Source organism: Nuphar pumila, chromosome 8, assembly GCF_984573655.1.
Source record: "Nuphar pumila chromosome 8, dmNupPumi1.hap1.1, whole genome shotgun sequence".
In the NCBI taxonomy this organism is placed as follows: domain Eukaryota; kingdom Viridiplantae; phylum Streptophyta; class Magnoliopsida; order Nymphaeales; family Nymphaeaceae; genus Nuphar; species Nuphar pumila.
In genome coordinates, this window is record NC_143256.1 from 31,605,095 (window position 1) to 31,632,954 (window position 27,860).

The following is a 27,860-nucleotide window of genomic DNA, read 5'->3' on the forward strand; positions in this document are numbered from 1 at the left end:
AGATTTGAGCCAACGTCTATACATTTACTCTTCCTAAATTGTTGTCTATATTATCTCTCATATCTTGTTTCACATGACTTACTGTGTGTTTTTACTTCCTTTATTTATGGTGTTCATCCATTTGCATACTAATCATTAGCATTACATCTCATTATTCATCCTTCTTCATATCCGATTGTCTGTATGTCCCAGTTTTGTTGTATCCATTCTTTTCATCATAAACTCATCATTTAGCATTGTGGATCATTACAATCTTAGGCGTATGATGATTTTTTTAGTTTCCCAGGTTTTAGATTCAAGCATTTACTTTGATGAAACACCTGAAATCTGGTAGGGATTAAGCTCTTGTGAGTTTTCCCAGACACCCACTCGTTTGCTTAGCATCCTGCATAAGTGATTTCAATTCAGGCCAAGGTTCAACCGATCCGTTGTTAAATTTGTATGCACCCTGTTATCAGAGTTTCATGGGCTTCATTTGAGCATTCATACAACTTGAATCCTCATTACTAATCCATAATGTACAAGTTGAAGGATTCTCGATTGTGTTTCTGCAGTTTTGTCTTATCATAACAGAATTTTTTTTTTGCGCTTTCTTTGTTGCGTTTCCATAGATCCTAATCATATCTCTTAATGTTTCTGATGTCATTTAAAACATAGAGATCTTAGTCTTTAACTAGAGTTGGTTGCACAGATGAGCTGTTTCAGTTTCAGCAAGTATCACCGTGTTTCAATGAGCTACAGAAATCATTTCGTTTCTGTGAAGCATTCTTTTTGAAGGCTAAGTCTGGCCAATCTATGCATGCTCAAGAATTAAAACCTCTGGCCCTCGGATCTCTGCATATGCAGGTCGGTGTGGACAACGATTTGTTGATGGAAGTTAAAAGGGAAATCCATCGACCCCTTTTTGGATAACTTGTAGAATGTGATAAACTGTTCACCTTTTTCTCTGCAGGTACACAGTCTTGATTATGAGCCACATTTGCATCTGAATATGCTAATGTCCGTTCATGATTTCTGGATCAATTTTTTGCATGTTCATTCATTGATATACAGTGAGGCTTCATACCAAATTTTGTAAATAAATGTCTTATGATTGGTGAAATATATATTTGTGAAATCATGTACAGAAACAGGGTATACATTATGTCTTCTGCTTTTCCTGTTTTGCATAATGTCGCAATTTTTCACTCTCTGGATGCATGTTAAGTAATAATCTTGCCACCTACACAGCTAAAAGAGATCTATTGATCTCGCAGAAGCTTTTATATATATAGCATGACAGCCATATAGTGATTTCCTAATCACATCATGTTGTTATCACCTGTCCACTATACTTTCACTGCCTGTGTACTCTCTTCATCATGCATTACACAACATCTTGTATACAATATGCACTTATACACTTTACATAGGCATCTCATGTACCTGTCTTCTCTTGTATCTCACCACCCATTGCATTTGATCTAATCCACTAAACCAGTCGTGGCTACTGAATACACGGGTATCTATTAATACCACCTTGTCATCCACAAAGATTACTTCATAGCCTTTGCCTTCATCGCATATCATAAGCCTGCCCTATATGCCTATTGCTCATAACCCGCATATTGTCATTTCTTGTGTAAGCATCCATTTCATTGAACTTGTATACCATCAAACCTTGTTACATACTATTATATTCCATGGCATATCTGCGTCTAGTCCTCTATATTCCAGCATATCATTACACATTGCATTTGCACATCACACATGCAAATTTGCTCATCATATATATTTTTGATTATAGGAATGTGTTTTTATATATATATATATATCTTCGTTGTACATATATATATGCCATTTCCTTGGGTATCTTGTATATCCATTCCTTGTACTAACCCACTTTTGCAGGAAAATCTGGAGGATGCTGACTCTGTTAACTCTGTATTCTTTTTTTATTCATTTATTTTGTTTTATGTCAGAGATGTAATAATCAAATTTGGAATAATATTTACTTTTACTGCTTAGGATGCATATCATGTAGTTTGATTTCTGTAATATCCTGACTATGTGGTTCATGCATTGCATTTCAAAATCACCATGGATGTACACGAATGGCACGTGCACCAACTCTTAGGGAGTTGATGAACTCAGTGGAGTCCATATTTACGGCCCTAGTCGGAATGTGGATGAGACCCAGATTCAACATCTTTCTACTAGTCACACCGAGCCTACACTCTTAGGCTATCTTCCAAAAATTCACTGCATATTTTCAATTTTATCAAATATTTTAGAATTAGCCAAGTAAATTACAAGTGTATTCACGTCCATAGTCGGAATATGTGGTAATATTACCTTAGTTTAATTCTAAAATTGCATATTTTCCTGAAAAGATGTTTTCTCAAAAGAACATTTATCCATTCAAGTCATTTGCATCATGAAATCACCTGCATTTCTCAAACTTTTTCTCAAGAAAATTTCATTACAAGGAAATCGATTCCTCCAGAAACTTTGAAAATTTTCAAAGTTGGATTTCCCAAATTAAGTTTTCTAAAATTTTCCCTGAAAATGTTCTTTTCTTAAGATTCATTTTCAAAAGAAGTCTTTTATCATTGTCAAGAATCAAAATCAATTTTCAAAAACTTCAATGCTGAGATTCTCAGAATTTCAGTTTTCTGAGTTTTGATGTTCCTTCTCCAAAGAGTTTTCCAATAAATTTCAATCATTTTCCAAAGAAAATTTTCAAAGTCGGAGTTTTCCTGACAAATATTTTCCTTTTCAAAATGTTCATCTTTTCTCAAGAATTCCTTCCATTTTCCTAGGATTTGCATCCATTCATGATTTTCCCAAATCTTTATAAACTTTCTTGAGATTTCAAATGTTTTCATCAGAGTTTCCTGAGAGACTGATTTCCATCTTTTTCCTGAGAAATATTTTCCAACTCCAACGCATTTTCTGAGCATACATCATGTTTTTCAACCTACATTTTACAAAATTTCATAGCACATGCCTGAATTCTCAGTGCATTTAGGATAGAACACGATTTTGATGATTTAACTAAGTCAAGCACACATTTGGTCCTTGGTTCGATTACCCCTGTTAAAGGCGGCAAGAACGGTCGAACCTCGTACCGACAGGTCGAGCCCCATCCCATGGATTTTCTTGCTATTTTCAAAACGGAGGTGAGTATTTCAAAGCAATTTTCAAGCTCTGGTCAAGTTTGACTCGCAAAAACATTTTTCCCCTCTCTCTCGCAGGGAAGGGAAGATAAATTTTTGCGACGATAATAGAGATCCCCTTGCCTCATTGTTTTATTCGGGCAGGGGGTCGCCCCCCTGCTTTTTCGGCAGGGGTTCGCCCCCTGCCTCGTTTGTTTTTCCTGGCAGGGGGGCGACCCCCTGCCGCATTTTGTTTGTTCCGGCAGGGGGGCGACCCCCTGCCTCATTGTTTTTTTCGAGCAGGGGGTTGTCCCCCTGCTTTTTTGGCAGGGGGTGCCCCCCTGCCACTTTTTTTTTCCGGCAAGTGGGGACGACCCCCCTACCTCGTTATTTTATTCGAGCAGGGGGTCGCCCCCCTGCCTCGTTTATTTTTTCCGGCAGGGGAGGCGACCCCCTGTCTCGTTGTTTTATTCGAGCAAGGGGTCTCCCCCCTACTTTTCCAGCAAGGGGTCACCCCCCTACCACTTTTTTTTTTGAGAGGGGGGGGGGGGAACCTTGCCTCGTTGTTTTATTCGGTCAGGGGGTTGCCCCTCTGCTTTTCCGGCAGGGGGTCGCCCCCCCTGCCTCGTTTGTTTTTTCCGACAGGGGGGTGACCCCCTGCCATGTTTTGTTTGTTCCGGCAGGGGGTTGCCCCCTACCTCGTTGTTTTATTCGGGTAGGCGATCCCCTTGCCTCGTTGTTTTATTCTTTGCGGTTTGATGCTCAATATCTATTCTTTTTTTTTATTATTATTACAATTCCATATGCTTCTCTGCAATGGTAAGCCAAATGTAGCATCTCATTTAGCACTCTTCTTTCTTATTTTCTGAGTTCTCGTTTGCTGTTGTATGATGTTCACTTCAATCGCCTCATTCTGCTCATTTCCATTTTGTTGGCATTAGTATCACCAGCCATGTTATTTCCATTTAGATATCTTCAGACATGATCACACAATTATATGATTTAGCCTTTTGCATCTAGATATTGCATCATATTCCTATGCCTATTCATTTTCATTTTCTATTAGTATTGTCTCTGCATTACATTTTGCCTCTTTATTTCTTCTTTTAGTCACATCCCCGTTTCTGTGTACTGACTGTTATGGTTCATATACCTGCATTTTCATTCAGATTCGTACTTCGTCGCATCATTCCCCCTCTCTTATCTGCATCTTTCATTTTTATTACATACGCATTGCATCACTGCATTCAGTGTTCTGATTTCCAGGTAAGCCCATTAATTTTCTATGCTCACATTTCATTACATTCTCTGTATACAATGTATGATGTTTAGTCTAGCAATACCTACGTAATATTTTGCTTTCTAGCAGTAGTTTCATTTCATCATCTTGCATGCGATAGAGCCCTGTGGCTGATTTGATGCCATTCACCTATTTCTCCGTGGATGTTAACATATGAAGGATGTCTTGGCTATATTTTCTGATTTATCCTAATTGGTTGAGCAACACTTTTGCTAATCTTTGGCACTAATAGGCTACCTATAGTCATCTCTTCATAGTAATATATTGTCACCACCATTCGCTTGCGTTCTTGCATACATCATTAGTGTGTCATTAGCTATTACATTTAGGCTTCACCTTCCCTGCACTACATAGTTTCATAATAATGATGCATCTACATAGCCACTGTAGTGCTCCCCTATTTCGCATTTTGCATAGCATCTCATTTGACATTTTACCTCATATCATTGGATCCCCTGCATATTACATTATATTTACATTTCCATGAGCACATATAACATACATTCTAGTTCCGAAATAGTCCATTAGCTTTCCTTTTTCATATTTTGTGCTTTGCCTTTGAAATTCCACTAGAGGGGGGGTGAATAGTGAAATATGATAATGATCGATAGAATAAAAAATTAAGCAATAAGGCACAACACATAAAACACAGAATTTATACTGGTTCGGTCAGTATCCAGACCTACATCCAGTCCCCAAGCAAACCACTTGAGCTTTCCACTATAACATCCGAGTCACCGGATAAATAGTACAACACCCTCTTCCCCAGAGGTCTTCTTCTCTCAATAGAGAAGGGGCACACCCTCTTCCCAAGAGGTCTTCTTCTCTCAACAGAGAAGGGCAACACCCTCTTTCACAGAGGTCTACTTCTTTCAACAAAGAAGGAATACAGTGAATAACAGAGTTACAATACTTCCTATAGAACCTTCAGAATGATATGAATGCACGAATGAAGGATTCTCAGAATGTTCTGTTTGTCACTCAGAGGATACTCTTTGTCAAAGAGCTGGACTTGACTTTTTCTCTTTTCTTTCTTTCCTTTTTCTCTTTCTTTTTCAAGGCTCTCTTTTCAAATATCGAATAGAAATTTTTCTCGTTGTAAGCTCACACGTCTATTCCATTCCATGTTTGAATAGTTTATTTGAGTGTGTTTATATAGCTTTTAAAAAGTAGTCGTTACATTTTTGGAATTGTAACTTTTTGAAATGTGAAATGTTATGTCATTTCAAAAAATATCTTTTAGATAAATTCGAGAATACCTTTTTCCATAAAAGTAGAATAGAGGGTACACTAGTCGTTGTAATATTTTAGGTAATACATATTTTATGTAAAAAGTCTATTTCTTATAATAGTACATTGAACGTTGGGTTGTAGTTTTGTCTTTATTCTAATTAATGATTTGAGGTACATTAGTACTTCTTTGCTTTAAATGAGTGTAAGTACAATGAGTGCTTTGAGATATTTATTTGTACATAGTCATGTCAAGTGTTTTATTTATGTTGTGTATTTCAAAGTCTCCAGAGAGAATGAGGACCAAAAGAAGGTCGACATTCTTTGAGAAGGATATTAACAAGGATTTGTTATAGGAGGCATTTAATGCTTTGTAAAGAGAATGATGACTTCAAGTAAGTCGACATTCTATGGTTATGAAAAAAGTAACTAGAGTCCTTTCAAAAACATATTTTATTTGTTTTTCTTTTGTGTAGCCGATTTATGTTTTTGTCTTCTTCTTATATTAAAAAACATTTCTTTAAAGAAGATAACTAAAGTCTTGTTAAAACATATTTTATTTGTTTTTCTTTTGTAGTCGATTTTATGTTTTTGTCTTCTTCTTATATTAAAAATATTTCTAGAGTCTTTTCAAAAACATATTATATTTGTTTTCTCCATGTAGCCGATTTTATGTTTTTGTCTTTTTCCTACATTCCTTTTCATGTTGTCTTGTATATAGTGTAAGGTACAATTATTACATGACAAAATGTCTTTTTCATGAAAGGTTGTAAGAAGGTACAATTATTATATGACAAAATATCTTTTTCATAAAAGGTTGTAAGAAGGTACAATTATTGGTTTTCAAAAAGGAGCTTTTTGAAACTATTGTATACTTTTATGATATAGTGTTTATGAATGAGTATGTAATATGCAATATGCAAGTTCCTGAAGGTTCTGTTACATATGACTCTAAAGAAGAAAAAAAATCTTCATCTTGAGGTAGCCGATCTCTTCATTTGAACTTTAGGAATGCATGGCTCATCAAGCTTTTTCTTCAAGGAGTATGATTGCACCATAGTTGTACTTGAACAGGAAGTCTCCATCCTTATTGGGTGAGATATCCTTGCATCAAATACTCGTTAGATTTATGGCAAAACATATTCAGTCATAATATAACATTATTTCAAGAGGACATATTATCATATCATATAAAATCAAATGAGACAGTGTATCATATTATGTGACATCAAAACCGAGTTTCTCAACATTCTCTCCCTTTTTGATGATGACAAAATATGCCCCCCCTGTCAAAAAGACATTATGCATAGAAATAATAATATGATAAAAAAAATGAAATAATGTTTAAAGAGAGAATATTTCTCCAATAATGGAGACAGGTTTTCTCCCCCTTTGTCATGGACAAAAAGGAAGGGATCAGAGTAAAAGAGTTATTACAGACCAAATATTACAGTCCAAAAGTAAAAAAATTATTACAGAAAAGAAAAAAAATGAGTTATCTCGAAGGTGGAGGAGGTGAATGTGTTCGGTCGGCACGATTTCGCTTGCGAGTCTGCTGCAACCAGGCTTGATTACGAAGGATTCGATCCTGAGTTTGCTCGATATCCATCATAGCAGAAAAGTAATTGAAGGAGGATGTTGGATCTGCTTCATCAGAGCCGGGCATGTGCAGGGACCTAAGATTGAAGGTGGTTCCATCGAGGACTTGCGAGGGATGGAGGATGACTTCGTTGTGAAGTGGTACTTGGAAGTATTTGAGAATGGGAGTTATGAAACACCCAAAAAGAAGAGGCTCGAATTTCTGATAACGAATAAAAAGGTCAAAAAGAATGGATGACCAGTTTATCGGAAGAGAAGAAAAGATTGCGTAGATAAGAAGAGAGATTTTTCAAGGAACTAATCCCTGGCGGGGATGCTTGGGATAGATGTTGTGGAGAAGAATCTGGGCAAGAAGTTGAGCATGAGGTTGGAGATTTCTCATGTGCCACGGAAGTTGGTAGCAGTTGGTGCAGAGAAGTATTTTTCGAAGTACCGATCGGTTGATTGGTACTATGGTGTTAAGGTCGGTACCGGTGGAAGGTAGGTTTAGAATTCTACCTAGGTCAGAAGCATCGAAAATCATCAGCTGTCCTCGGACTTTGCTGGTGATTGAGGTTTGTTCATGATCAGTAGAGAAGTTGGTATAAAACAGTCGGACTAGTTCGGGATAATAGGCAGCTGGGGATGAAGATCCTATTAGAGGTTTGAGTTCAGGGAGATAGGTGTCTAAGTCAAAGAGCATGAAGTCGTCAAAGTTGACCAATTTACCTTCATGAATGGGGCGAGAGCATAGTAAGTTGTAAGTGTGAAACAAGTCTAGATACCTTAGATCTGCTGTTGTAATCACATTGTTGGAGGAGGAAGAGGCCATTGCAAGAGTTTGAAAAAAAAGAACTAAGGAGAACGAGTTTGAAGAGGGTAATAGTGTGTAGGAGAATTGATAGATACGAGTGGAATTGGTATGGTTTGAACCAATCCGTTAAATAGAAGAATGACAATAATTTAGATATGTTTTGAATGACATTTGGAAGTGAGTGATTTTTAGAATTTAGTCAAATAAGGAAATTCGTGAGTAGTAAGTTAAGAGGCTTGTGAATGACAAATTAGATCAAGATTGCAGGATAGTGTATTATATTTGAGAAGAAGTCAAGGAGGACATGGTTTTGAATTATTCTTTTATATAAGAAAGAATTATTATGTGAGAGTTTTATCGAATTGTGAGTTTGTGTCATGTATGGAGTGACTTGATGTGTGATAAAGCCAAAGGAGTGAATTTTTCTATATTTTTTTAAAGATTTTCGAGAGATGAGGTGAAATAATGGCCTAATAAAAACAAATATCCTTTTATAAGATGTTTTTACTTTATGGAGAGTATACGTGAAGAATGTGTTTGGAATAAGACAAATAGAGATGTGTGAGTGACATAAGATGAAGTTTTTCTTGAGGAAGTTTTTAATGAGTCTTGATTGGAGAGAAATATATACAATATGAAAAAGGTCATGATTGCTAAAGACGATAATTGATTGTACATAGGTTATGATATAGTAGATGATATAGTAAAAAAATAGCAACAAAAATAGTAGATGATAAGTTGTATATTTTACGTGAAATGTAGCAACAAAAAGATCGATGGATAAATAATCAAATTTTGACCCAAGTTTTAGAGAAGTATATTGAAAGGACAAAGAAAGAGATATATCATTTGAATATGAGGAATATACTATTTTGTTGAAGATCGGCTAGCCTATCGTGAGAGAGAGGAGTGATAATGATGGAAAGAAGAAGATATTGTGATTAGACATAAAGTTGTTTTGAGAGAAACAATGAGAAACTCGTGAAGAGAGATAGAGAGAGAGAGAGAGAGAGAGAAAAAAAATGAGCAATGATGGCCTACTAAAACAAGAAACAAGTGGGTGTTATTAAAATATAGTGCATGGGTTGAAGTGTAGAAGATTGTTATTCGTATGAGGGGTTTTCACAAGAGGACAAAAGGTGATGAAAGGATGTTATGAGATGAGTGATATGAAAGAGTGTCATAATACTTATATTTAAAGAAGGTAGTACTCATGGGTATGCGTGGAGGAGGATAGGACAAAGTGTGATTATTAATGTGTACTTGAAAGGTGACAAAATGAAAGACATAAAGAATGTGTTGTTATTCATAGAAGTTTTGGTTTGAGGAACAAGGTTTTGAAGGAATTCGATTGAAGGAGTTCATAGTTTCTTTAGGAAAATAGTAAATGAGTCAAAGTTATGAATGGAGATTCAAATCGTATGTGTGAGAAAAAGTAACTAAAGTAACTATATAGTAAAGAGAAAGTCAAGTTATGAGAAACAATAATTATGAAAGTGATGTAAAAGATGATATGACAAGAGGTAGAATGTACTTTGACATGAAGTTTCAACTTTTTAAGGCAATTTTTGGTATTCGAGACCCTTAGAAATGATTCTTTTGTAAACCAAAAAAAGATGTGAAAGGAAGACACGATTATTAAAATTTTTAAAGATCTTTTATTATCCTTATTAAGATGAATTTAGTAAATATTATGAACTCGAGTGAACTTAATATTTTAGTTTTATATATCATTCAATTTACATATACCTAGCTCTCTTCTTATTCTTATAAAATCTTTATTTTTTAAAGGTTTAGTAAAGATGTCTGCTAGTTGTTTATCTGTGAGTATAAATTCTAGTTTAATTATATTATTTAAGACTTGTTCTCTTAGAAAGTGATGTCTAATTTGAATGTGTTTAGTTCGAGAATGTAAAACAGGATTTTTGGAAAGGTTTATAGCACTTGTGTTATCACATAAAATAGTTGTATTTTTGAATTTTAAACCAAAATCTTTCAAAGTTTGTTTCATCCAGATGACTTGTGTACAGGCTAGGCTAGCAGCAATGTATTCGGCTTCAGTAGTTGATAAGGATACACAGTTTTGTTTCTTACTGAACCATGATACTAGTGAGTGCCCTAGCATATGACATGTTCCACTTGTGCTTTTTCTGTCAGATTTACTTCCAGCAAAGTCAGCATCGCTGTATGAGATTAGATCAAATGTAGAGGATTTTGAATAGAATAATCCAAAATCAACTATCTTTTAAATATCTCATTATTCTTTTTACAGCTTTAAGATGTGATTCTTTTGGATTTGACTGAAATCTAGCACACAAGCAAACACTGAACATAATATCTGGACGGCTAGCAGTTAAATAAAGAAGTGATCCTATCATACCTCGGTATACCTTTGTATCAACAGACTTACCATCTTCATCTTTGTCCAAAACAGTAGTAGTGCTCATAGGAGTAGATTTTGAAGCAGTTGAGTTCATGTTGAACCTCTTCAGAAGTTCACGAGCATACTTAGATTGATTGATGAAAACTCCATCCTTGGTTTGCTTGATATGCAGTCCAAGAAAGTAGGTGAGTTCTCCCATCATGCTCATTTCAAATTCTTTCTGCATGGACTTAGAAAAATCTTCACAAAGAGTGCTGTTAGAAGATCCAAAGATGATGTCGTCGACATATATTTGAACAATTAGGGTATGATTATTCACTACTTTAACAAATAATGTAGAATCTGCTTTGCCAACAGAAAAACCAGTTTTTAATAAAAAAGTTTTAAGCCTATCATACCAAGCACGAGGTGCTTGTTTTAAACCATATAAAACACGTTTGAGTTTAAAAACATGATTTGGGTATTGTTCATTTTCAAATCCTGGAGGTTGTTTTACATAAACTTCTTCATTTATAAAACCATTTAAGAAAGCACTTTTAATATCCATTTGATATAATTTTAAATCCATATAGCTTGCATATGCTAAGAGCATTCTAATAGATTCAAGTCTAGCAACAGGAGCAAATGTTTCATCAAAATCAATACCTTCCTCCTGGTTGTATCCTTGAGCTACTAGTCTGGCCTTGTTTCTTATAACATTACCTGCTTCGTCTAGCTTGTTTCTGAAGATCCATCTTGTCCCAATGATTGGATGATCCTTTGGTCTAGGTACAAGATCCCAAACATCATTTCTTTGGAATTGATTCAGTTCTTCAGTCATGGCTAGCATCCAGAACTCATCAATGATGGCTTCATCAATCTTCTTTGGTTCAAGTTAAGAAATGAATGCCATGTTTGCAATCCGTTCTAGCTGAGCTCTAGTTTGAACCCCCTTTGTTAGTTCTCCTAAAATCTGCTTTTGAGGATGATCTTTGATATCGACAAAGGTTCTTTGATGATCATCTTCATTAGACTTAGCTGTGTTATCTAAAAATAAATCTGTACTTTCAACATCATCATCATTAGTTTGTATATGAACAGATTGATCAATAGATTCACAAAAACTAACATGCATAGATTCTTTAATAGTATTATGACTCTTATTGAAAACTCTGTATGCTTTACTATGACTTGAATATCCTAAGAATATACCTTCAACAGATTTAGCATCAAACTTATCTAGGCTATCTTTTGTGTTTAGGATAAAGCATTTACATCCAAAGACTTTGAAATAGTCTATTCTTGGAGTTCTGTCATAGAATAGTTCATAGGGAGTTTTATTTAATAAGGGTCTAATGAGAACTCTATTTGTTATGTAGCATGCAGTATTAACAGCTTCTGCCCAAAAAGATTTTGCAAGATTATTGTGTTGGAGCATAGTCCTGACAGATTCCTGAAGGGTTCTATTCTTTCTTTCTACTACACCATTTTGAGGTGCAGCTCTAGGAAAGGCAAAGTTATGAGAAATACCATGCAAGTTACAAAAATTTTCAAAAAGTTCATTTTCAAATTCTCCTCCATGGTCACTACGGATTTTAACAATAGAATAAGATTTTTCGTTTTGTAATTTTTTACATAAGATTTCAAATTGACAAAACGTGTCACTTTTGTTTTTCAAAAATATTACCCAAGTAAATCTTGAGTAGTCATCTACAATAACAAAAACATATTTATTGTGATTATGACTAGCTACTCTAGAAGGACCAAAAAGATCCAGGTGGAGAAGCTCTAAAGGTCTCTTACTTGAAATGATATTTTTTGATTTGAAAGATGATTTTGATAATTTTCCTAATTGACATGCATCACAAAAGTAATCCTTTTTAAAAGAAATTTTGGGTAACCCACGTACTAACTTATTTTTAGCTAATTTAGACATGTATTTAGAATTTACATGACCCATTCTTAAGTGCCATAAATGTTGAGAGTCATTATTAGCTATAAGACAATGTTCTGTGATGTTTTCTAGGTATAGTTCATATATATTATTCTTTCTTATACCTTTTAAGATGATGTTTTCATTGGTGTCTGCTATGAGGCATGCATCATGATTAAAGCTAACATTATAACCTGTGTCACACATTTGACTGATACTTAGTAGGTTATGTTTTAAGCCTTTAACAAAGAGAACGTCTTTGATAAGAGGTTTATCTATGTTACCAATATTTTCAATACCAATTATCAAACCTTTGTTGTTATCTCCAAAGGTGACGGTTCCTCCTTCTTTATGATGAAGAACAGCAAAAAGGTCTGGATGTCCTGTCATGTGCTTTAAACATCCACTATCTAGTATCCATCTGTTCTTCTTCTTTGGAGCCTGCAAAACATTAAGTAAATCTCCTTTTTGGTACCCAATCGGGTCCTTTTTTGTTAGACTTTGGAACCCATATCCATTTGGATTTGGGTTTGTCTATATCTTTAGAGGAGTTAAAAAGATTATCATTATAATACTCCTTATTTGGTTCAGATGAACTTTTCACAAACGTGGTCTTTTGATTCATACAAGAAGGTTTTTTAAAATAAGAGTAGCCAATACCATTCTTGTAAAAACAAACCTTCTGAGAGGATAAGAGTTTATCAAAGTTCTCTTTACCTTTAGTAAACTTGAAAACCGTTTTCATGAGGTTCTCAGTTTTACTTTTTAGCTCTGAAATTTCTACTTGCATATTTTTAGTTTTGGAGCTAGTAGAAGAAATTTCAGACATAAGCATAAGACTTTCCTTTTTCAACTCAGAATTTTCACTGCTGAGTTTTTCATTCTCTTGGGAAAGCTTTAAATTTTCAGATTTTAAATCTTTATTTTTGAAACTCAATTTTCTAGATTCTTCAAATAGTTCTTGAAAAGCATCTAGAAGTTCTTCAAAGGAAAAATCAGAGATTTCACTTACCGAACTTTCGTTTGCCATGAAGCACATATTTGCAGTTTCAGCTTCATCATCACTTGACTCTTCACTAGTGGATGGTTCTGAATCATCCCATTGAGCATGCAGAGCCTTTTTCTTGAAGAACCTCTTCTTTGGTTCCTCAGTCTTAGACTTTCTTTTGAGAAGGGGACAGTCACGTTTTAAGTGGCCTGGCTTATTACACTGAAAGCACATGGGATTTTCTTTAGGATCTTTTCTTTCCTTGTGCCTGTTTGGAAGCCGGTTCCTTCTCATGAAGCGCTGGAATTTTCTGGTAAGTAGCGCAATTTCTGATTCTTTATCTGAGTCTTCATTCTCAGATAGGGCTGGGAAAGCTAGAGTTTTCTTTACTGGTTGCTCTTCTTCTCTTCTTTCTTTCATGTGGACTTCATAGGCCATAAGATTGCCTATTAAGTCATCCAAAGTAAGCTTAGATAAATCTTGAGCTTCTTCAATAGCAGTAGTCTTTTTCTCCCAATCAGTTGTGAGAGATCTCAAGATTTTCTTCACCTTTTCTGTCTGGGAATATGTTACACCAAGAGATTTCAGATCATTGGTGATGTTGGTGAATCTGGTGAACATCTCTGTGATGGGTTCATCTTTGTTCATTTTGAACAACTCATATTTTCTAACAAGAGATGAGATTTTGGCTTCTTTTACTTTGTTGGTTCCTTCATGAATAACCTCCAAAGAATGCCAAATGTCATATGCAGATTCACATATAGATATTCTGTTGAATTCATTCTGATCAATGGCACAATATAAGGCATTCATAGCCTTTGCATTTAGGTTTGCCATTTTCTTTTCTTTATCAGACCATAAGTTATAGTCTGCAGATGGAGATGTGTATGGATGCTCAACAATTTTCCATACAACAAAGTCTATGGATTTGAGAAAGATAGCCATTCTGCACTTCCAATATCCATAGTTGGAGCCATTGAAGAAATGAGGACGATATGCGTGTTGACCTTCAATATCACGAGCATAGGAAGTAGATGCCATTTGTGCTGGAAGACTTGTTACGTCGAAACCAGCAAACCTGCTCTGATACCAAATGAAATTCCACTAGAGGGGGGGTGAATAGTGAAATATGATAATGATCGATAGAATAAAAAATTAAGCAATAAGGCACAACACATAAAACACAGAATTTATACTGGTTCGGTCAGTATCCAGACCTACATCCAGTCCCCAAGCAAACCACTTGAGCTTTCCACTATAACATCCGAGTCACCGGATAAATAGTACAACACCCTCTTCCCCAGAGGTCTTCTTCTCTCAATAGAGAAGGGGCACACCCTCTTCCCAAGAGGTCTTCTTCTCTCAACAGAGAAGGGCAACACCCTCTTTCACAGAGGTCTACTTCTTTCAACAAAGAAGGAATACAGTGAATAACAGAGTTACAATACTTCCTATAGAACCTTCAGAATGATATGAATGCACGAATGAAGGATTCTCAGAATGTTCTGTTTGTCACTCAGAGGATACTCTTTGTCAAAGAGCTGGACTTGACTTTTTCTCTTTTCTTTCTTTCCTTTTTCTCTTTCTTTTTCAAGGCTCTCTTTTCAAATATCGAATAGAAATTTTTCTCGTTGTAAGCTCACACGTCTATTCCATTCCATGTTTGAATAGTTTATTTGAGTGTGTTTATATAGCTTTTAAAAAGTAGTCGTTACATTTTTGGAATTGTAACTTTTTGAAATGTGAAATGTTATGTCATTTCAAAAAATATCTTTTAGATAAATTCGAGAATACCTTTTTCCATAAAAGTAGAATAGAGGGTACACTAGTCGTTGTAATATTTTAGGTAATACATATTTTATGTAAAAAGTCTATTTCTTATAATAGTACATTGAACGTTGGGTTGTAGTTTTGTCTTTATTCTAATTAATGATTTGAGGTACATTAGTACTTCTTTGCTTTAAATGAGTGTAAGTACAATGAGTGCTTTGAGATATTTATTTGTACATAGTCATGTCAAGTGTTTTATTTATGTTGTGTATTTCAAAGTCTCCAGAGAGAATGAGGACCAAAAGAAGGTCGACATTCTTTGAGAAGGATATTAACAAGGATTTGTTACAGGAGGCATTTAATGCTTTGTAAAGAGAATGATGACTTCAAGTAAGTCGACATTCTATGGTTATGAAAAAAGTAACTAGAGTCCTTTCAAAAACATATTTTATTTGTTTTTCTTTTGTGTAGCCGATTTATGTTTTTGTCTTCTTCTTATATTAAAAAACATTTCTTTAAAGAAGATAACTAAAGTCTTGTTAAAACATATTTTATTTGTTTTTCTTTTGTAGTCGATTTTATGTTTTTGTCTTCTTCTTATATTAAAAATATTTCTAGAGTCTTTTCAAAAACATATTATATTTGTTTTCTCCATGTAGCCGATTTTATGTTTTTGTCTTTTTCCTACATTCCTTTTCATGTTGTCTTGTATATAGTGTAAGTTACAATTATTACATGACAAAATGTCTTTTTCATGAAAGGTTGTAAGAAGGTACAATTATTATATGACAAAATATTTTTTTCATAAAAGGTTGTAAGAAGGTACAATTATTGGTTTTCAAAAAGGAGCTTTTTGAAACTATCGTATACTTTTATGATATAGTGTTTATGAATGAGTATGTAATATGCAATATGCAAGTTCCTGAAGGTTCTGTTACATATGACTCTAAAGAAGAAAAAAAATCTTCATCTTGAGGTAGCCGATCTCTTCATTTGAACTTTAGGAATGCATGGCTCATCAAGCTTTTTCTTCAAGGAGTATGATTGCACCATAGTTGTACTTGAACAGGAAGTCTCCATCCTTATTGGGTGAGATATCCTTGCATCAAATACTCGTTAGATTTATGGCAAAACATATTCAGTCATAATATAACATTATTTCAAGAGGACATATTATCATATCATATAAAATCAAATGAGACAGTGTATCATATTATGTGACATCAAAACCGAGTTTCTCAACAGCCTTATGCTAATCCTGTTTTGCAGGAAAGATATAATGTATCAAGTTTTCTTTCTAGATTAGGATTCTGTCATTTTAAATCTAAAATTTCAATAATGTAATAGTTAGATCTAATGAGAATTCTTTACATTTCAGTCCTGGAATAGAATGTATGAGCATGTATATTTTTTTAGAAATGCTTGTTTCATACCATTTTTCTTCTTTATTCCAAAAATTTCACGAATGGAAACACGAATGACACGTGCACCATTCTAATAAAAGGTGATTAAATCCTAAGTTGACAATTTGCATCAATGGCCATAGTCAAGCTGTGAACAAAACTTAGGATTTTCATCTTTTATGGAATAACACTGGATCCACACTGGATCTCTTTTAAAAAATCATCATATTTTTCAAAAATCATCATAACATTAACTCAAAACATATATCAATGGCCATAGTCAGGATATATTGAGAGTTAATTTAATTTTAAACCCTATAAAGGCACCAAAATATATTTTATTCTTCACTTGAATTTAAATATGATTATTATATAATACATTTTATGACCATAGTCAGAAATGTATTATATTTTCAATCTTATTTCAATTCATTTAAAGAATGAAATACGCTTTTCAAAATCTAATTTTAAGTTCTTTTAATCCATTCATCATCTAGGATAGAATTACATCATATTTTCAAAATTCTTTTTCAAAATCCAAGTGATTTTTTAGAATATTTTCAAATATCCTCTTCATTTCTCAAATCAATCTTCATTTTCTATTTCAATTCATCTTTCTATCTCATTTTGAAATTCAAAATTCAATTTCAAGGTCCCATTTGACTTTGAAAATTCAAATTCACTCTTATATTCCAAATTCAATCCAAACCCAACTTCAAAGTTCAATTTAACTTTGAAAAAATTCAAATTCATTTTCATTTCCAATTTCAAATTCAATTTAGCATTTCAGATCAAGTTTCAAAGTTCAATTTAACTTTGAAATTCTTGATTCATCTTTTGATTTCAAAACTCAAGCTTCAAATCAAGTTTATCCTTTATTTTTCAAAATCTTCAAAGTTTTATCTAAAGATTGAGTATTGATTCTCAATTCAAAATCAAGGTTTTGAGATTGATTCTGAATATATTGCAATACTTGATTTGAATTATTTGAATGTATTGAAATATATTGCATTGATGTGAATGATTTGAAACAATTTGAATGTATTGCATTTTATTTTTTATTTGTTAGAAGATGGTTCATGGAGCTTACAGTGGTCGTTCATCCAGTAGTAGTCAGACTCAGCCTTCATCTTCACGGGCTCCTTTGATAGGTATATCATTTAACTAATTGGATGCTTATTAGTTGAAATGTGCATTCTCGGAATTTCTAACGTATTTTTTTAAAGATGATGTTTCGCCTGTAGATGACCCACCTATGTAAACACCCCATTTTTTCCTCATCCATTTTCAGACAACCCTCCTCGTGCAGTGTCAACCCTGTTAGGTCAGTGTAGGAGTCAAACCCCGAGTCAGTTTCAGAAAATCACCACTTTACCCATTTTCAATAGGAAAATTACCATCTTACCCTTAGGTCATCCCGGACTCCAGTCAATCGGAGTCAACCAAGCTCATTGGTCAGTTTAGAACAGTTAGAATATCAGTCATCTCAAGTTCACCCGAGCTCACAATAAATAGACCATTTTCATTTCTTACCGTTCCTACCAAAATGGGATCATTTCTTCAGAATTGAGCTCATTTGTCACTCAAATCCAAGCCAATTGTCTCTGAGTTAGTCAATCACAGTCAATCATATTCCCCTGAGTCTAGCTTGAGCTCACCAGGAGTTCAAGTGCCCCAATTTTAGTTCAAAACCATTTTCAAGTGTTTATGAGCCCATTTTAGCCCGTTTTAGCTCTTTCAGTTGAAATTGAGCTGAGTCCAGTCGATTGAGCTAGTGTTCGAGCTTCAATTTTAGTTCATGTCAGTATTACTGATGTTTGCTTCAGCTCAAACCCAGCTCGAATTCGTAATTCATTTCACTCTAGTGACCATTCCGTACCATTTCTCTAAAAATGGCAACTTTTCTTGAAAATTTAGTCGGAAAGGTCAGTTGAGTTAGTGCATTGTCAGTCCAGTTGAGTTCTTAAACTCTAAAACCTAGCTCAATCCAGTTCATTTCAGTTTAATCCAGCTCAAACCCTAATTTTCAGTGTCACTTTGGCCCGGTAGAGCCTGAAAACCATTTTGCAAATTTTATCAATTTTAACACTTTTTGAACTGGTACAACTGCCAATCAGGGTTTAATATCTAAATTTTTTCATTCAGGGTCTGCATTTAGTATAGCATTTCATGTCATTTCTCATCATTTCATATCATTTCTCAGCATTTCATAACATTTCATCACATTTCATTTCATTTTCGACGTTTTAAAAGTTTTCAGAAATCAATTTCAAACCCTGGATTTCCAAAATTGACATTTTTACCCCCAGGAGTCTAAATTTGGAAATATTTTCCAGAGAAAAACAATTTGGATTTTTTTCAAACTCAAATTTTTAAATTCTAAACTGGATTTGCTTTGCAACGGGGTATTGAACTTCAAATTCCAAGCTTATTTCAAAAACTGCCAAAAATAGCAAAAAGTTTTCTGAGAAATTTTACAAAGTCATTTTTGCTTTTGTCACAAGTGGGACCCACTCTGAGTGGAGTCACACTGAAGCTTTTTGTCTTTATTTCAACATTTCTTTTTTTAGAAATCGCGCACGCCACTCCAATGTGGCGCCCACTCTGAAATTCTTTTGAAAAACCATGTGGGTCCCACTCCAAGGAGGCGCCACATGTAAAAAAAATAGTTTTTTTTCTCTTTCCCTCTCTTTTTCCCTTTCCTTTTTTTTTTCTTCTTTCCTTTTCCTTTTCCCTTTCCTTCTTTCTTTCCTTTCTTCTTCTTCCCTTTCTTTCCTTCTTCCCTCCCCATCCTTCCTTTCCCTATTGTCCAGCCCATTCACGTACATTACTTTCCTCCCTTTTCATTAGCCCTTGAAAAACCCTAACTCTACCTCATATTAAAACCTAAGTTTTAGGTTTTAATGAGAGGGAACCACATACGGCTTCCACATTTGATTCTCTCCCCTATTTCCCTTTTCTTTCCCTCCTTTCTTCCTTGCTTTCTAATTTCTAAAACCCCATACAGCTGGACCCATTCACTTTTTCTTCTTTCCTTTCTCATTAACCCCTCTCAACCTTGGTGTTAATAGAAAAAATCCTAAGTTTTTGTTAAAGGAAGGAAGAAACCCATACGTGAGAAGGACATTTATTCACGCTCTTGACATTGGCTCTCCCATTCAGCCCTTTGCAATTCCTTCTCAACCCTCTCTCTTCCCATAACAACTCCCCAACCATCAGCTACGGCACAAACCTCCACTTTGTTGCAGTTACCACCATTAAAGTAGCAGCCTCCTCACAACATCATCTCCACCCTGCAGCAAAACCTTGGCTTCAACCACAACCGTGGCAACAGGATATCACATGACTCCCTCTTTGCATCTAACAGCAGCTTCCTCCTGATAGCTAACCTTGGTGATCAGCATCTCCTCCAGCCGTGGCAGCAAGCCATCATCAAGCTTCATCAAGCACGCTGCATCGCCCCTTCAACAAGAGCTATAGTCCCAACAAGAAAGGAAAACTTTCGGCGAGTATAACAGCCCTCAAGTGATCTCTTCAAGTCGATCAAGTCATTCCTTTGCAAGGGTAAAGAAATACCTGCTTCTAGAATTTCTCAACGATTTCATTGAGAATCCAGTTTTGAAACTGGATTTGTATGATTAAAAGGGGCTATTTCATGGTTTCATATTCTTGATTTATCATAGTTAAGGCTATCTAAAGGAAGAGATCCATCCAAATGAATGGATCGGATCATTCCTTCTATAGCTAAAATATATATATATGATTCATATACCCCTGATTATCTTTAATTTTATTTGTTTTCATGTAGATCATAGGATCTAGGTACGACGTTTAGATTATTTTAGATGTGTTTCATAAATTCCCTTAATGTATGCCTAGTTAGTTTATAGTTTTTCATTCAGGCGTGCAATGTAACTGTTATTTCATGTAGCAATTCTTATTCATAAATCTCGAATTTTTTATGTTGAAAGAATCTATTTGTTGTTGATCTCATGCAAAAAACCCAGCTTGATTTGGCTTCTAGGTCCCCACTCTACAAATCAAAACCCTAAATCAGGTTTTGAACCCCCTGGAGAATCCAAACTTCATTTTAGCAGACACAAACTTCCGGGATCTCCTAGATGGAGGATTCGAATCTCCCTCTAAAAATTGCAGTAGATTCACGATGAAATCTACTAATTTTCTAAAAATTTTGAGATTTTTATAAATAGATTTAAACTCTGTTAAAAATCAATTTTCCTAGACCATTGGGAAAACCTAGATTTTTCATTGTCAAGGTATAGGCTGACCCTAATGTGCTGTGTCCGTTTAACCCATAAGTTGTCTGTCAAAACTTTCAACACAAAAGTTGTTCCTAACCCATTACCCTGTAGTTTCCCAAAATTTGGGAATTTTTGGGATTGTCTAAGTATTTTTTTCAAAATTATCTTTTCTGTCTGACAGATTCTCATGCCCGAAAATTCCAGAGATCCAAGTCTCTGATAACAGTGTGCTCATTTCCAAACCGTAATCTAAATCCCAATGATGTAAAAAGATAAAATTTGCCTTTGTTTGTCAGAGACATTTTCCCTCAATTCCAGCCATTTTCCCATTTGTATGCTATTTTTCCGATAGTTTTCTTGAAACTTGTCTGTCTGCCCTAAATCCTAGAGTCGTCAGATTCCGATCCGACTTGCCGGAGACGTCCAGCTCCGACCATAGATGAAAACCAGAAAGTGTAAAAGGCTAAAATCTTTGCATAACTTCCCTCTATGATTCCATAAAAGTTGGAAAATTTTTATGGAAGTTTAGTATCCAAAATCTAATTTAGAGTTAGCATTTTAGGCAAAAATCACAAAATTTAAGGTTTTTATTTAAATTTTCATATTTAAAAATACCAAAAAAATATATTTTCAGATTCTATTCTGTTTCTAGGGTTAGTCTAGATGTCCATGCCAAATTTTTCTCAATTCCAAGTTCATTTGCTTTGTGTGTTAGGTTATTTTTAAATTTAGAGGTAAAAATCGAGTTAAATTTGATATTTTATGATATTTTCTCCATTTTAGGGTTTTATTTATATACGTAAGCATGACATGTCATATTATAGTTAATTTCAATCTCATTTAAATTTCAATTTCTCATTTTTGCAAAATTTATTTCAGAAAACCCTGGTTTCAAGGCCATAGTCTTGTTATCAGGGGCATTTTGGTCATTTTGACCTAAATTTCGAAATTTCAAAATTCAATTTTCTAAATTTTCATGCATATTTTCATATTTCATCATATTATGTTTGATTTTATTTCATTTGATTTTCAAATTTTCAAATTTTACAAAAATTCTTTCAGAAAACCCTGATTTCAAGGTCATTAGGGGCATTTTGGTTATTTTGACCCCAATTTCGAATTTCCAAGTTTATTTTCAAAATTTATTACTTATTTATCATGTTTATATCAAAGGGGGTATGATTCTGGGTTTATATCTAAATAATATCCGATAATTTTCAATATTTTCGGATAAATTCAAAAAAACCTACATTTCTGTGCTAACATTGTTTTCTAGTTTTGCAGGAACCTTCAGAAAGAAGATTTAGTTATTTTATTTTTTTTCTTTATTCAATTCAATGTAAAAATTAATATAATATTTAGAATAAGAGTTACTTTTCTGCTTAGAATAGGGTTGCATTGTATATAGTTTAATTTCAGCAATTTTCAATATCTGATGTATCATTCATGCACATTTTTCTAAATCCACTATGGTTGAAACGAATGGCACGTACACAAGCTCTTAAGGAGTTCATGAATTTGGTGGGATTCGTATTTATGGCCATAGTCAGAATACGAAGAAAACCAAGACTTATGATCTTCGTATTAGCCACATTCAACCTACACTCTTAGGCTAACTTCAAAAATGCACTGCATTTCTCAAAAACTCAAAAAGATTTCTCAATTGTTCAATGAAATATCTTTTAAATTCATTTATTCATTCAAATTGCATTATTTTCAAATTCATTTTCCAATTTCAATTTTAGAGAAATCGATTTTCTTAAAAATTCCCAAGTCTTTCTCAGGATTTGATTTTCTCAGAATTCTGAGTTTTCAAATGAGATTTCAAAGTTTTTTTCAAGTTCAAATCATGATTTTTCCAAGATTTCCACATTCTCAATTCTAAGTTTCCGATCTCAAAATCAATTTTCTCAGATTTCCCATTTTCCTGAGAATCCATTTTCCATTTCAAAAGTCATTTTCCAATGAACTTCCTGATTTTCTCGAAATTCTCAAATCTATTTCCTCAGAAAAGCAATCTAAAAGCTCAAAATCGATTTTCCCAAAGTTTAAGTTTTCCTGAGAATTCATTTTCTAATGTTAATTTCTGATTTCCAATTAAGTTCAATGATTTTCCCAGGAATTCCAATTTCAAGCACTTTTCCAAGTATATTTCAATTTTTCAAGCAAACATCATATTTATCAAAAGCTTGCATTATTTTCAAAATTTCATAGCACATGCCTGATTCTCTGTGCATTCTAGAAAAATAGAGCATGATTTAGATAATTCAACTTAGTCAAAGTGCACATTTGATAATTGGTTCAATTACCCCTGATAAAGGCGCCAGAAACGGTTGAACCTCGTACCAACAGGCGAATCCCATTCCACGGAATTTTCCCGTAAATTTTCAAAACGGAGGCGAGTAATTTTCAAAAACAAATTTCAAAACTTTGGTCAAGTTTGACTCGCAGGATCGTTTCTCTCACTCTCGTAGAGGGAGGGGGAAAAATTTTGCGATGGTAACAGGTTTGGCGACTGAGATGGGACCTGTCTTCGCCTGATCAACTGTGTACTTTGACTTAGCTTAAATTGTCAAAATTGTGCTCTATAGAATGTCAGCTTTTACTTTTTGATATCATGTGAACCTAAGAGCCTAGGCTTGAACCCAGCTGACATGGATTGCATATAGAGTAGGTATGGTTTGGTAGGACCAATTGAGGAGAATTATACATGCTCACATAGACTTAGGTCTGAAATACAACACTCCTCAATCTAGGATTTGTATGAAAACAATGTTTGCTTCTTCAAAATTTTCAAAATTCTATCTCTTTAGGACTTAGAGTCATTTGTTTGTCTGCATGTGATCATTTTTCAAAAACCACCACACCTATTTCTACCCGGTCTTCACGTTGTTGGGCTATCTTTTAGAACCATAGTTCGGGATAGAGCCTCGCAACTGGGCCACTTATTTGGGCTAACGCCCCCCCTGCCACGTACTAAGAGCCATAGTCCAACGTATATCGGCAGGTGCTCAAGGATGTTGGGAAAACACAAGCCTAGAACCAGAGATGAATTTTTAGTCCACGTACATCGAGCCTCGACTCGAGTATATCAGCATAGCATGATTGGATACAGTTGATCTAAGCATAGAGTCAGGATCAGAACCTAAAGCTCTTTCAAAACTGATGCATTTAGAGTCAGCTTCTTAGGGAATGTTGTATGTGCATAATTGTTTGTAATTGAATATATGATATTCATTTTCATCTTATTTTTTCATATTTTTCCCAATTTTTCAAAAATACTGGACAATTTTCCAAAATACCTCATTTTCCATCTTTTGTGAAATATCTCCTTTTTCTCAAAAACCCTAAACGATTTTTCCAAATTATCCACTTTTTCTTCAAAACTCCAGGTGATTTTCCATCCTTTCGTTCCTTTCGACTTCGAATTTCTAGCTTTTGCATTTTATCCTGCCTGCAATTTTCAGAATTCTTGTATTTTTTCAAAAGTCTAATTCCAAATCTTCCTATCTTTTAGTCCAATGGCATCCAGTCAGCTCGACTCTATCTTTCCTGTAGGTCACATCTCCTACGAGGTGCGACAAAGTCTTCCCAAGCATCGAGCTCTCAGCATCGGACCCTTCTTTCCCCGGTGGTACTACATTTGGTTCAAAAACTTCTCTCGTATGTTTTCGGACCACTTTAGCGATTGTGGGTTGAAACTGACATCCGCAGTGGGACAATTGACAGTCAACAACAATCTGATTCATGCACTGGCAGAGCGGTGAAATCCGCACACTTGCATGTTCTGGTTCTTATGGGGCAATATGACCTTTGCTGATGGATGAATTTTCAAGATCATGGGATTGCCCGAGCCAGTCGGTCAGCTTGGAGATCCATTGAAGCAGCAATTTTTTATCAATGTCCAGGATTTGAATCCCAAAGATGCTTTAGCTCGCACGACAGGGCGTAAGTCTTGGCCACTGATTGAGGAGAATGGAAATGAATATGTGAGCCTGATCGAGATTTACCGACAGTATGGGAATTCACAGAAGTCAACTCATTATCTAGGACAGCTTGAGAGAGAATTCAGCATGCGATGGTTCTATGCACTGTAGGACTCGCTTTCTTTCCAGACGAACAAAATTATATGGATGTCAGAATAGTCTAACTTCTGAGAAGATGGGGAAGTCGATAGACCAACCGCCTCTTGATAGCCATGGCTGCACTTGCTTTTCTATACAGAGGATTGACTCGTTTCACACTTGGAAAGTCCATTTTAGTCAAGAAATGTACCTATGCACTTCAGTCTTGGTTCCTTCAGCATGTGCCGACCAGAGCTAGTTCATTCAAATACAACGGCAAGGTGCTCCTTTCAGATGCATGATACTGATTCCTGATTAATCATCTGCAGGAAGAAGAAGTAGTGTGGGACTATTTTGATCAAGAGCTATCACCTCCCATATACACCTATGCATACAACAAGAGATTCAAGCTACTTGGTCCTTTCTTCTGCGCCCACTACCATCCAGAGCGGTGTGTCCGACAGTTTTCTCAGAGACAGAAGCACATAGAGATGCGGCTGCTATCAGGGGTTATGTCAGAGTTCGACCTTGCTTCAGCGCAGTGGTCTGGAACATACCATTCTGCCAGATATGGCTGGGATTCTTTCATCATTCTCAGCCTTTTCCCCGGTCCTCGTGTCTCTGCTGATCATTAAGAGTGGTGGCAGACTGTCTATATGCCCCCTCTTTCTCAAGTCCACTATTGATGCAATTATATTTTTCCTTCAATAAAAAAATCCTTCAATTTTCATTCTATCATGGTTTGACGACCTCGCCTAGGTGACAAGGCATATTTGCAGTTGTTCGTTCTCCTCGCAAAGAATGAAAACACAATTATCGTGACTCCAGCGGTGACCCAATCCTTAGTAATGGGATGTTCTTCCAATTATCTACTAAATTCTCATCAAATATTTTTCCTATATTCATTTCTATCATGAATCTTTATCATCAAAAATTAATCATTCATCTCATTCTGCAGAGAGCATCAGTATTCCCAAGTTGTTCAGATTAGATCAAGCAAGAAGACACCACTGTATCAGTGCATTAGTGATTTTAGAAGCAGGCAAGAAGAAATTGATTCTCCAAGATCTGCTAGAAGACAGAGTCCGAATGATAGGGATGACATTGATCCTGCTGCATATCAGATGTTCAAGAAAATGATGATTAGGATGATGTCTGAGCAAGCTGAAGACAGTCTCAGAAAGGCTCCCATCAAGAAGAAGACATCTATCTCCTTCTCTCAGAATATCACTGGAAAGAGTAACGAGCGATTTGGCATGTGTCTGTCTGATATTTCATTCTCACTAATGTCCTCTATCATCGTGGATTCAGTTCTGAATATTTCAGATGCCTAGACAAAGATGAAGCCAAAGAAGTCGTGTGGAAGGTACACAAAGACATTTGCGGTGGTCACGTCGGCTACCAAACTCTTATCAAGCAAATCATCCGGGCAGGATATTATTGGAAGACTATGCAGCAAGATTGCTACCATTTTGTGAAGAAGTGTGCTCTATGCTAGATGCATGTACCTTCTATTCATGCGCCAACAACATATTTGCAATCTGCCATCTCTCCATGGCTATTCTCTATGTGGGCCTTTGATGTTGTGGGCTCCATCACTCCTTCTGCTTCAAACGACTACAAATATTTTCTTGCCGGAACATAATATTTCACTAAATGGGTCGAAGCTGTCACTTTACGCATAGTAGAAGGCCGACATGTGGTCTTATTCATCCACAAGAATATCCTATATCGTTTCGGCATACCGCATGACATTGTGTCAGACAATGGTAGTCATTTCAAGAATAAGAGAATGAGGACATTCTGCTCAAAGTTCAGAATCCATCACCATTTCTCTGCTCCTTATTATCCTCAAGAGAATGGTCAAGCAAAGGCCACCAATAAGATTCTGATTCGAATCTTGGAGTGAACCATGGAAACATGGTCGTGATTGTCATGGAAAGATTCATGATGCATTGTGGGCATACATAACCACCATTCGAACTCCAGCTAATGCTACTCCATCAGAACTTGTCTACAGAACTGAAGTAGTACTGCCTCTACATGTTCAGAAACCTGCCTTGAAGTTCGCATCACTGTTGGAGTTATCGCTTGATCAGTACCAGCAGCAGCGACTGGTACAACTTGATTTGCTTGACGAAAGAAGGCTCAGAGCAGCAGAGCACGCTCAGTCATATCGTCAGAGGATAGCCAAACAATATGCAAAATCTATCATTGAAAGAAAAATTTGAGTCAATGCTCTAGTGCTCAGATCAACGACCTATCTCAAGCACTGCTCGGGTGGCAAATGGTCGCCAATTGGGAAAGGCCCTATGTTGTCGAGGAAGCATTACCCTATAATTCATTTCTGCTCATCAATGCCGATGGTGTGGAATTATCAGACCCCATCAATGCTCAACATTTGAAAAACAATTATACTTAAATCCTCTATTCCATCTTTTGTAATTCCTTAATATATTTTTTTCAATAATGGTCAAATTCTTCTTCAAGTAATATACTGGAGCATTATTTTGAAAATTGTCTTCAAAACGTCCTGTATGTAGGCAGAATCAAACAAATCTCTCATTTTGCACGCATGTGCATCCATTTACATCATTTTGCATTCATTTGCATACATTTGCATTCATTTGCATTTGCATGCATTCATTCACATTCATTTGCATCAAGATTCCCCTTCAGGTTAAGGGATAAACCTGAGTTTCCCATTCAGGATAAGGGATAATCCTGAGACCTCGACAAAGTCGTCCAAAAGTCATAGCAAAGATGAAGATTGAAAATCTCCCATCGTGACCAACAAACATTTTTCAAAACATCAATCTTTTTCAAATTTGACCTACGAGTCAAGTCCTTTATCAAAACCATTTTTGCCAATCTTGTCAAAATCAACCTTCGGGTTAAGCCTTTTCTAAACCCAGTTTAGCACCTGGTCCTTCTAAACCCAGTTTAGCACCTGGTCCTTCCAAACCCAGCTTAGCATTGGTCCTTCTAAACCCAGTTTAGCATCTGGTCCTTTCAAACT